Source organism: Thunnus albacares, chromosome 12 (assembly GCF_914725855.1).
Source record: "Thunnus albacares chromosome 12, fThuAlb1.1, whole genome shotgun sequence".
NCBI lineage: Eukaryota > Metazoa > Chordata > Actinopteri > Scombriformes > Scombridae > Thunnus > Thunnus albacares.
In genome coordinates, this window is record NC_058117.1 from 2,269,694 (window position 1) to 2,280,840 (window position 11,147).

The 11,147-nt window shown below is 38.6% G+C and overlaps 1 protein-coding gene across 4 annotated transcripts in view; it reads right to left on the minus strand.

The window, feature by feature from the left end:
* LOC122993661 (cadherin-18-like) overlaps positions 1-10,648 on the minus strand; it is a 204,370-nt gene extending 193,722 nt beyond the window's left edge. For 2 of the 4 annotated variants that reach the window (XM_044368013.1, XM_044368014.1), the window contains exon 1: positions 10,474-10,644. The gene's annotated coding sequence lies outside the window, so the exon portion shown is untranslated. Of the gene's footprint in view, positions 1-10,473 lie in introns of all 4 variants that reach the window. The other 2 variants (XM_044368010.1, XM_044368012.1) reach the window with 2 other exon arrangements.
* Positions 10,649-11,147: the final 499 nt, after the last annotated feature.

The following is an 11,147-nucleotide window of genomic DNA, read 5'->3' on the forward strand; positions in this document are numbered from 1 at the left end:
TGTCTTCAAACTGGCTTCCTAGCCAGAGCAAAGTTAACACCGGAGTCACACACCACCTCAGCTGCTGTCATCAATAATAAACGAGTAAATGAGTTTATATAATTTTAAAGTTGCACAGTATGTAGATAGCTATGTGTATAAACAGTAACTGCCAAATTTATCCCTTTAGATGACATTATTTTGAGTGTGGATGGAGCAGCTATAATGTTAGCATAGCTCTGATTGATCTGAACTTAATTCAAAAAACAAGCATTTCAAAATTTAATAATTTAATTTAATTTAATTTTTTAATTTGTTTGCTTGTCATTTTGCAGACAGACCTGACAAAGGATGAATTCAGGCTTTTTACAAACCTGCATCATGATGTAGTTATTTCCACATCCATTTGATCTGTTTATTGCAATTAAATCACAGCAAAATCTAAGTTTATTTTGGGTTAATTCAGGCTGAGCTTCAGTAACATCACCGTGCTGGTTGGGGATCAGTCGATGCTTGCTGTTGCTCGCTGGCTGTTCAGGGTGAATAAACACAAAAGATCCTGTGGTCAAATTCGCGTGAGTAACGTGAGGCATTTGGTGCGTTTGCTGCACCACTCATGTTTTCTCCAGCAGTCATACTTCTCCAGGGTCAAGACTCAACAGTTGCCATGGTAGCCGTTTTTTTTATTGAAAACAAACTATTTACTTTGCACTCAGTATTTTTCACCAGAACACATTGTGTGAGTGTGTCCTTAAAGCCAGCATGTAAAGAATTTGATACGATTAATATGACAGCTCCTGTGACAACTGGTGCAATCTGTGTGTTACTTTCAGCCAGTTCATCTTCATCACCGGAAGGCATTTTAAACACACAGAGTGACTTTAAACACACAATATGTAATTTCAGTCGCTAGGGGTCTCTCAATCAAAACAATAACAAAAGATGGAGTTTGATGACGTTGTAAAGTAGCGTGGGATCATTGGAGTTGTTGTTGTCACATCTTGCCTGGACTTAAGGTGGTTTTTTTGGTCTTATGTTGTGTTCTGTGGGGTCTCCTGGTTTTGCACGTTTGTTTAGTCCCTCGGTTCATCACTGCATCATTGGTTTGTTGGGTTTGTGTTTGTGGTTGGTTTTGGATGGGTTAGTGTAGATGGCATTAAGTTTGTTTTCTGGGTTTTTGTTCTGTTTCCCTTGTGTGTTCATGTACTCCTCCACACTTGCCCTGCATTTGGACTCGTTAGCCCTGCCCTGCTGTCTTCCCCACACCTGCCCTGTGTTAGCCTCGTCAGCCCTGCCCCGCTCCCTGTGTGTCCTCAGCCAATCAGCTCCCTGTATGTTCATTCCCCTCTCGAGTTCTCCACCCATCTGCCCACCTGCACCTCATCTCCTTGTTAGTTCAGTTTCTTTAAGTTCTGGTTTTCTGTTCAGTCTGGGTTGGATTGTTTTGTGTTGTTCCTTCTGCGAGTTCTGTTCAGCCCTGTTTACCTGTCCGTGACCACCCACAATTAAAGAGTTTTTCGTCATATCTGCATTCCGGCCTCTGCGTTTGGGTCCACTCCTGCATCTCCTGAGCCCTGACAGTTGTCTTCATTCATTCAGTGTTCATTGTTAAGGAGATTTTTACTGGGAGCCGAATTATCCACAGAGGTCTCCTCTCCAAAACAAACAGACCTGGTGATTAAAACAGGTAAAAACACTGGATGAAGCAGTTTCACGTAAAAAAAAATCAGTGTTTCTCCAATGCTGTTCAGTGGACACAGGACGTCCAAGAGGGGCTTTGTGTGTGCTGAGCTGCTGCTAACGCTTGCTCAGCTTGTTTCTCTGATAACTTAAGATCCACATGTCTGATGACTAAAAAGTTTATCATAAAATGTGGCTTAAAACTGAATAAAAGTCAATGTATGGCAGACAGCCACAATGCTGACATATTATCTTGTATGTGTATACTCTTTGGTAGAGGGGTATGATGCTATTGACAGGTGACCAAAAAAACGGACCGGTACCTTGATTAAAATTACAGATTTCTCTGGGTTTGAAAATTGTTGGAAACATTTGGGATAATGTAAGCACACAACTCAACAAAATATATAACATAGGTCTAGTTGTTTTTAGACATTTTAATGCTGAATAGTTACATATTATGCATATTTGAGGCCTAAAAATCATGTTGATTGCATTTTCCTACATCATAAAGTCTTTGCAAAGCCTTTTTGACTGCTGTGAAATCTATTGTTTGCATCAGCCGGCTGTCTTCCTCTTCATTTATAGGCACGCTGCTAACTTTTACAGCTCATTACTGCAACTAACTGTCATCTCCATCTGCAGTGCATAAAAATATGTATCATATCAAATCATATTTTTGGTTAGCATGTGCACATTTGTGGGAATAAAAAAAAAAAAAGCAAGGACCTGCTCATCAGAACAATGTTATACCACAACAAATAGTGGTCAAAAATCCCACAGGATGCTATTGCATGTTGCCAACAGGATCTTATAATAAGAAATGTGTCCATGATTATTCACAACACACACACACATAAACACACACGATCGATTTTCTGATACGTTGAGACCTCATTATTCTAAATCCAGCTCTTCCCACTCACCTTCCATCTTTTTCTGTCCTCACTATTCACTTTTACAGTCAGTGGTGACAAAACAATCATAGATAATAAATGGATTTATAAAAAATGTAATCAAGTAAATGTAAGCAAGAGACAGGGTGCATCTTAAACTGCTCTCTATTTTGTACACATATGATTTGGTTCAATGTTGAGTCAGTGTGCATGATATAGTATTGAAAATTCTAAAAAGTAACAGAAAAAAAACTATTATTTATTACTATGCTTGCTAATTGCCACAACTAATAAGAGATATTGATTTTATTTATTGCAGCTGCTGTGAAAGTGTAGAGAAGAGGCAGTACAGCAGCATCACTTCTTCTCAGTGAACATACAGAAGTGAGTTTTCTGGGGAGCTCTTAGTCCAGTGAACTACAATAGTTTTGGGAGTTGACATATTAGAAAATACTGGACTCTCTGGGCAGATCAGCACCCACTGGAGAAAGGAGCACTTTGAGACACCACCACACTTTTAAATTTACAACCTGTAACTTTCCATATGCTTTCACCCTCTGCACTGATGAGAAATATACAGCAAAGTTTTCGCTGTCAGCCGGGACAAAATGTCTTTACAGCAGACATTAATCACAGTGAATGTGTTAGTTTGTTTATTTAACAATCCTTCACAACACATATGAATATATGAAGGATTAACATTACAGATGCCAGCTTTAAAGCAAGACTGTGACACTTTAGAAACAATGAATTCTTCCTATTACAAATGAATAGTAAAACTTAGCAATTAAAAACACCCTTGCTAAATTCCAGGGGTTTTGCTGTTACAACCTTACTTGGTCTGGTATGACCAGTAGCTTGTGGTGGCTTATGTTAGCTAAAGTTAGTAAGCTTTAAATGTTGCTGTGACATTGCTGAGTCATTTTTCTAACTTTATGACTATTTGTGCTACTGCTACACTATATTATACCACTATAAGCATTTATCGCTATCCTGTATTTTCAAATGGCCACAGTAGCTGCTGGATTACAAAAGGTAAAACAATTGATAATTTGTTTAAATGCAAGTCTTTGTTATTCCTTATTAATTATTGACAGATAGAGCCCACTGTCAATGGCTTGTAAGCCAAAATCAATTTATGTTCCAATAAGTTAATGAAGCAATAGTGTGGGATAAAGGATAAACTGTTGGGTTAAATTATAAATCTTTTGATTTCAACAGGTTGTTGGGCCTCATGTAATTTCCCCTGTCAGTGGGTTGATTCACTAATTCAACATATGTTATGTTGTGGTCATAAATAGCTTTTCCCTTTACTAAAAAAGCTTTACATGTGGTAAAGTGCAAGTCAGATGCACACAAAATGAATGGTCACATTTTATGTAATTTCTTTATGTTTTTGTTTCGAGAATGTTATTTCTGTGAGAAGAATATTCTAATTTGAGCCATAACGGTCAATTATTGCCTCTTGGAAAAACTACAAGGCTTCCTTATAATACACTCTGAGCATTTCAGTGTTGCCAGCAGGAGGCAGTGTGGTGTTTTGCTTCTCCCATTGACTCTCTCTGTGAACGAACTCTCATTGCTTCCTCATTCTGCTGCCAAGCTGCACTAAACAGAAGCACCTGTCACCTGTCTCAGTCATCGTCCTGTTTTTGAAGATTTGTGAGGTTTTAAAATGTGTATAACTACATACACGTTACTTAACATTTAAATTAAATGTTAGATGGATTTTGTAAGGGTAATAACTACATTTATATGGTTTTGCGAACAAGTAGAGAAAATACGGTTTTCCTTTGTGTCACATGTGACCCAAGATGGCACCGGCTGTAAACTTTTTGTTGCGATCAGAGCATGGATGTATATAAACAGAACTGGACACAGTGTCGGAGGTGGGGCCCCGTTCATTCCTATGAAAGTTGCTCAGTGGTGCATGAAGCTAAAAAAGTTCGACTTCTGCATATAAAATTACCCAGATCTTCCGGGATCATTGGGCCCAAAGAGCAAGCACACTAGTGACTTTCGCTGGCCGAGACGGCTACTTCCGGTTTAGCCCTCCGGCTAACTTGAATGGTGATAAAACAATTCAGTCGTGGGGCTGTTTTAGGCTTTCGAAATGTGATTGGACCAAACGGATCAAATTCTGATAGTGAGACGAGTCATTTCGCGGGGGTTGTGATGCTCAAAAAAATGTATCCGCTGATTTACGGAAGTCTCTTTCACAATGTAAGTCTATGGGAAAAAAGTCTTTTTGGGCCCAATAGTGTCACGTGACATTGTAAGTACACAGTTTGGCCACTATGTCAAATTGGCTTCACAACCCGGCGCTGTTCCTGGGGGCTCGGATCAGAGTAAGATCCAACCATGTTCTAGTTTTTGGCTCCAGCACATTTCATTTTGGGTTAAATACTATTTTTCTTGGGAGAACAGCTTGTTCTAAATAATAACAAATATATTATTGGTGTTACAGTTTGATGTATACATTGTTGAACATTACAAGCACTTTGAAAAGTTAGACGGTTCAAGTCTTCATGTCTCATGCATTCTTAACGAACTGATATAGTCATTAGTTGCAATGTGCTATTTTTTTGAATTTATTTATTTTTTTAATTTGCACTATGAGTGAGGTTAAAATAACGGAACATGTGAGAACCTAGAAATTCCACATTTATTTGTAATGTTTCCTTTTAGGTAGTTGTGAACTAAATGGAAACACTAGCTCAGTTAATGGACTGAATGAGGATTCATTAATGCGGTAGTACACTGAACTGAGGATTATTTTAATGGTAAATGGAGAAATGGAAAATGTGTTTTATTTGAAAACAAGTTTGTAACTAGCCTACGTATTTTGTTTTATTTTTGATAATATAGATCTAAAAAAAACAAAATAATACTGGAATACGGAAAACAAAATACAGAAAGAGGTAAAAAAAAAAAAAGATAAATTTTGCATATTGGAAAATAAATTCTGCTGAGTGAAGCCGCACTAAACAGAAGCACCTGTTGTCTGTCTCATTCTTTCTCCTGTTTTTACAAGGAATCTTATCTGTTTATGGGTTCTCAGTCTGAGACCTGTTACACAAGGTTAATGATATGTTGACATCAGCTGGGATGGAAGATAGCTATTCCCATGTTTATGGCATGAGTGTACAAGTCATTGGACATGTCAAAGATGGCTATATGATTGAAAAGTTGGTGTGAAGTTGTATGTATGTATGCTTATCCATTAAATTACCGGTTTAAATACATTAAGAATCTGACTTGTTTGTCTTTTGACTTCTGTATTATTAAGGACATTTGAACTTTCACAAAAAATCTGAGACAGTCTGACATGACATGACATGTATATTCCATTAGGTTATGCCTGTACTTGCAGTAACCGACCGCTCTGGCCAGCTTTTAATCATCAGCTGGTTCAAGTCAGTCAGTCAGTTAATTAGTCCATCCACATAAATACATATATATATTTACAACATGAAATAAAGAAACCTTATGTGCCATTATCAGCTCTGACTTTGTGTCAGAGCTGACACGTTAATTCAGTGCTACTGTGTCCACTGGGCACAGAGTGTGAGCTGGATGGGAGCCACATGACAGTTTTTGTCATTTTTACATGCGTAAGTCAGCTGATGTAAACAGACAAGTCAGTCCACTAGATCTAAATCTGCTCTTAGAAATGTGTGGTACCGAGTTTCATGCATTCTGTTTTACTACCAAAAAGAACAGCAGTGGATTATTTGTCTTCTCAACACTTTAAATGAATCTCAGCACAAAGTGCTGTCATTTAAATGCTGAAGTAGACGCATAATTATTTCATGTTGTAAACCTCTGGTGTCCAGCTTTTGTTCAACCTAATAAACGGTCCTTGTTCTAAGAAATTCCTATCATCTTGAAGCCACAGTAGGGGCCTGGCTCTAGGGAGAGCAATGTTGGTCAGTTGGACAGTCCACCACTTTGAGCAAACTTAATATTCTTGATGAATGCCATGGAATGCTGTAACAAACTTTCATGGTCCTCAGAGAATCCTTATGACTTGCCTCTGACTTTTCATCTAATGGTCTCGGAGGTCAAAGTTTTCACTTGTCCCGTGAAATACTTCCAAATTTACTGGATGAATTGACATGAATTTGGCAAAGACACTCATATTTGCTAAATTATATATAATAACATTGGCTGACTTCTCATCTAGAACCAGGTGATCATTTGAATTTGTCCAATACTTTGGTTGATGACCAAATACATACAAATATTTTAAAAATGATTTGTTTTTGGGAAGAAAAAAAAAACATATCAAATACCAGTGTGCAGGTCGGTTAAATTGCTATCTCAGTCTCTCCTCTGCTCCATTGTTACATCTATCAGCAGGTCTCAATGAAGGGAGCCACATCTACCTGCTACATGAAGCACATTTCCTAATTTGGACATCACTCCTGGAGTTGGTGGTGTTCCCTAAGATAAAGCTGAACTACTGACACACACTAAGTGCTCCCAAGGAACTCTAAGTGAACACTTATTGTTACACTTTAATTTTCTAAAATTAAAAGCATAATAAAAACAGAAAGCCTCTTTCCACTTTTATTCAAATACAAATACAAATAATTTTCCTGCCTCAACAAATACAAATATTGGGCCCTCTGCACATCCATAATACGTATCTAGTCTATTTTTGATGGAAGCCGTGTCAAGCTGCACAAAGAAGATTGAGCCGGGCAGGAAGTCAGACACAGGAACGGCATAGAGCGTTTGGTCAATTTTCAAAATAATCAGAGGATATTTGTCACCATGGATGACGAGATGTTCATCTTGGAAGTGGATAATCACAAGATTTTATGACACCGCTGCTGCCATGACTGCCCCGGTGCCTTGCTTCCTCTCCAGGTAGAGGGGTGGCTGTCTTCTCTCTGCCTCTGCCTCTGCAAAACACTCCACTTCTAGAATGCTCCTGGTGGGGTACAACACTGCAACCGGAATGAGACACGGTGGAATCAAGGCGTAAAGTGTTGTTAACTGCAGTCCAGTTCACTTTGAGTCACCAGCAGAGCAGCTGAGGGCCCCCACAGGTGGTCTCTCCCTAATGTCCCTCAAAACTCTAGGAAATGCCAGGCCATAACCAGTCACTTTTAAATAAATGTATTAATTAAGTACAACAACTTTTTTCTGACTTCCATTGCTCTACATCTCTCATGTATTAACACTTTAAATACAGAACCTGTAATTATTATGCCTGAACTTATTTCGGATTTCTACATTAAATTTGAAAAAAAGAAAGAAATGAGATAACATGTTCTCAAAATGCCAAGCTGGTCACAGCAAATCATGAATAGCCTGATAATTGTTTTGCCATCTCCATATTGCGTCATCATTTCATATCACTTGACCTTTACCTTGTTCTGAGGCTTAGTGGATTCTTATTTGAAATTATAATGTTGAAAGTATTTCATTCAATGCAACAATCAAAAATGTTGGTCATGTATCAGTTCAAAGTCATGAGTTTAGTGTCTGCAGCTTGGTGACCAAGAGCTGAACTGGATGTACCTAGCTTCTTACTTAGTGCATTCTGGGTCCCCATGAACGTCACTGGTCTGTGAAGCATTTTTGCAGCAGTGGCCAAAGTTGGAATTGCAGGCCACATGACACCCACTGGCCCAGAAACACTAATTTCTATATACAATGATTACAAAAACTGCTGTAAAACAACCAAAACATTTTTCTGTGCATTATATTACAAACCATGAGCAGGGCAGAAATGACCTGTAACCTGCTAGGATAGCTCACAAATCAATTCTAGTTGTTTGTTCTTTACAGTTCTTTACAGACTATTATTCTTAGTCAGTGTACTTCTGTTAATCTTGTCTTGAGCTTTTAGGGGAAGTCTTTGTATAAACTTTTAGTTGTCTACCTCTCCCGCACAAGCATTTGTTTACTTCAAAGATCCCCTCCAGATTTATTAAGGCATATAAAAATATTTTATTTGCACTAAGAAAGTGTGTCTGAAATGGTTTTTCCACAAGAAAAAGTGTAATTACCACATTAAAATGGCATCATTAAAAATTACAATTAATCTATGAATATGCAAATATTGTTCATTTCCAAAGTGTAAGTGCTGGATATATGTCTCCAACTTCACTGTAAAGTTCATTCTCAGTGTTTGTGCACTGGAGGCTTTAAGTTTCCACATCACACTTGTGTAAGTTGAATATTGGATCATCACTGGCTCCAAACTAGTTGTGATGTCACAAATCATGCTCATAGGCCCACCGCTTAAAATCAGATTTTTAATGAGCACAGAGAAACTTTCCACTTTCAACAGATGATGTGAAAACAGCCTTCTAGTGTCCAACTCTGCACATACATCATTCTGTACAATGAAGCTCAAACATCCAAGTGAAGTAAGAGAAGAACAAAAACTGAACGGAGGGGGACTTTGCCTGAGTATATGTGGGTTAGGGTAATTAGTGTATGTGGGTGTATGTTTTTTAATGTGCAAATAAATATATAAAAAATAAAGCTGATCACCTAGAAATAAAAGAAAGATGAGAAAGAGAGAGAGAGAGAGAGCAGAGGTGCTGATGGTATTAAAGCTGTGGACATTTACGTCATAATGAATTTATCAAGACAGCAGGAGGTGTTTGGTTTGCATTTACCGCAAATTAAAACAGGGGGAGATCAGAAAACATGGAGGCTTCTGAGGAAAATATGAAGAAAGTATATATATATATATACAGTATAAAAACAGGGGAAATGGAAATATAAAGGCTATATATAAATATATATAAATATAATATAAATGTCTCTAATGTGTACCTGTTTCAAATAAAGGCCTGATTAATTATACCATTGAGATAAATGGAGAACCTGGCCACTATTTGAGAATTCACAGTAGCAGGTATTGGATGGATTGATATATGGATGTATGGAATACACAGAATAATAACTATTAGTTAAAATAGTAGTTACAAAGACCAACAACAACTTTAACAGCTGAGCAAACACAGAGAACAGTGCCACCTAGAGAAACTCAAAAACTTTCCCCAACTGCAAATCTAAAAACACGACAGACATGAGCCAAAGATGGAGGGAAAACATAAAGCAAATGGAGATCATGACGTTAACAAGAATATCGCTGCTTAGCTCTATGAAACTTTCTAGTTGCTCTAAATTAGCTGCATTAACACGACAGGCCAAACCAAGGGATTTACACATTTAACTGTTTTGCATCACTGTGAAAGGTCCCATCTCTGTCAAAAAAAGGCTGAAAAAAGATCACATTCCAATGGGCTTGTGAACATGTGGAGTTCAGAGTAAATGTTCTAAAAATCTGCATTCATCCAGCCACCTGGTCTACATGCAAGGCTGCAGAGAATTGATCACAGTCCACTGTGCAAATGATTTCCACTAAGCTCTGCTCTGCCTGGAGTCAAACACTACCAATATACTGGCTGATAGGGCTATAGGAGTGTGTGTGAGGGTGTGTGAATGTGTGTGTGTGTGTGTGTGTGTGTGTGTTTAACGCCGACCATATGTGCAGTCATATAAAGAATATTCTCCACAGCCCAAACCAGAAGCTTCACATAGGGAGTGTGAAGCTTCTCTTGACACAATTGTTATGCATTTATATACATACACATGTTCTATAATAACACACACACACAATCGACATATTATCTCTCTCTCTCTCTCGCACACACACAAACACAAAAGTAGACGACATACTGTACCAATTGCAGACACTTTTTCTATCATACACATACACACAACAGAAACAGCTGCAGAAGCTAAATCGCTATTCCTCAGCAGTGAAGCAGGAGTGAAAGAAAGATAAAAACGGAGAGAGAGAAAGAAGAAAGAAAGAAAGAAAGAAAGAAAGGGGGGGGGGAAGAAGGGAAAGAGAGGTAGAGATGAATGGAGTGATGGTCTTTACCTCACGCAGATGGATGAGAGGATGTGTTCGGACTCCCCCTCCTCATGCTCTCATCTGTCTGTTTCCCTCTCTCTCTATCCCGCTTGCTTGCTCTACATCTGCCCGCCACTGTGGACAAGCAAGTCTATCTCTCTCTCTCTCTCTCTCTCTTTGCTCTCTCCCTCTGGCTCTCTCTCTCTCTCTCTCTCTGTGGCTGTGGCACTGAGGAGAATAAAAGACCGCCTTCACTCTGCCTCTGTTTAGTCCGTCCCCACCTCTCTCTCTTTTCACTCTCTCTCCCCTCCTTCTCTGTTCTGTTTCTTAATATCTCTCTCTCTCTCTGTCTCTCTCTCTGTCTGTCTCTCTCTCTCTCTCTCTCTCTCTCTCTCTCTCTCTCTCTCTCTCTCTTTCTCCCTCTCACACACACACTCAGTTCCATCCAGCTCCTTGGTTTGATCTCTCTTTCTCTCTTATGGTCTGTATGTATGGTTCTGCATATGCAAAGTGAGACCACGATTGGCTAGCGCACACATGAACATCGTAAACCACTGGCTGCACACAGAAACACATACAGGTGACATTTTGTTTGGCTCCACGCACTTTTCTACAGCAGTGGTATTGCTCCCACCATGACAAAAAAATTTGTTCAGTTTCGATATAAGGAGAAAGTTATCTTGTTATAATGACAAAGTATT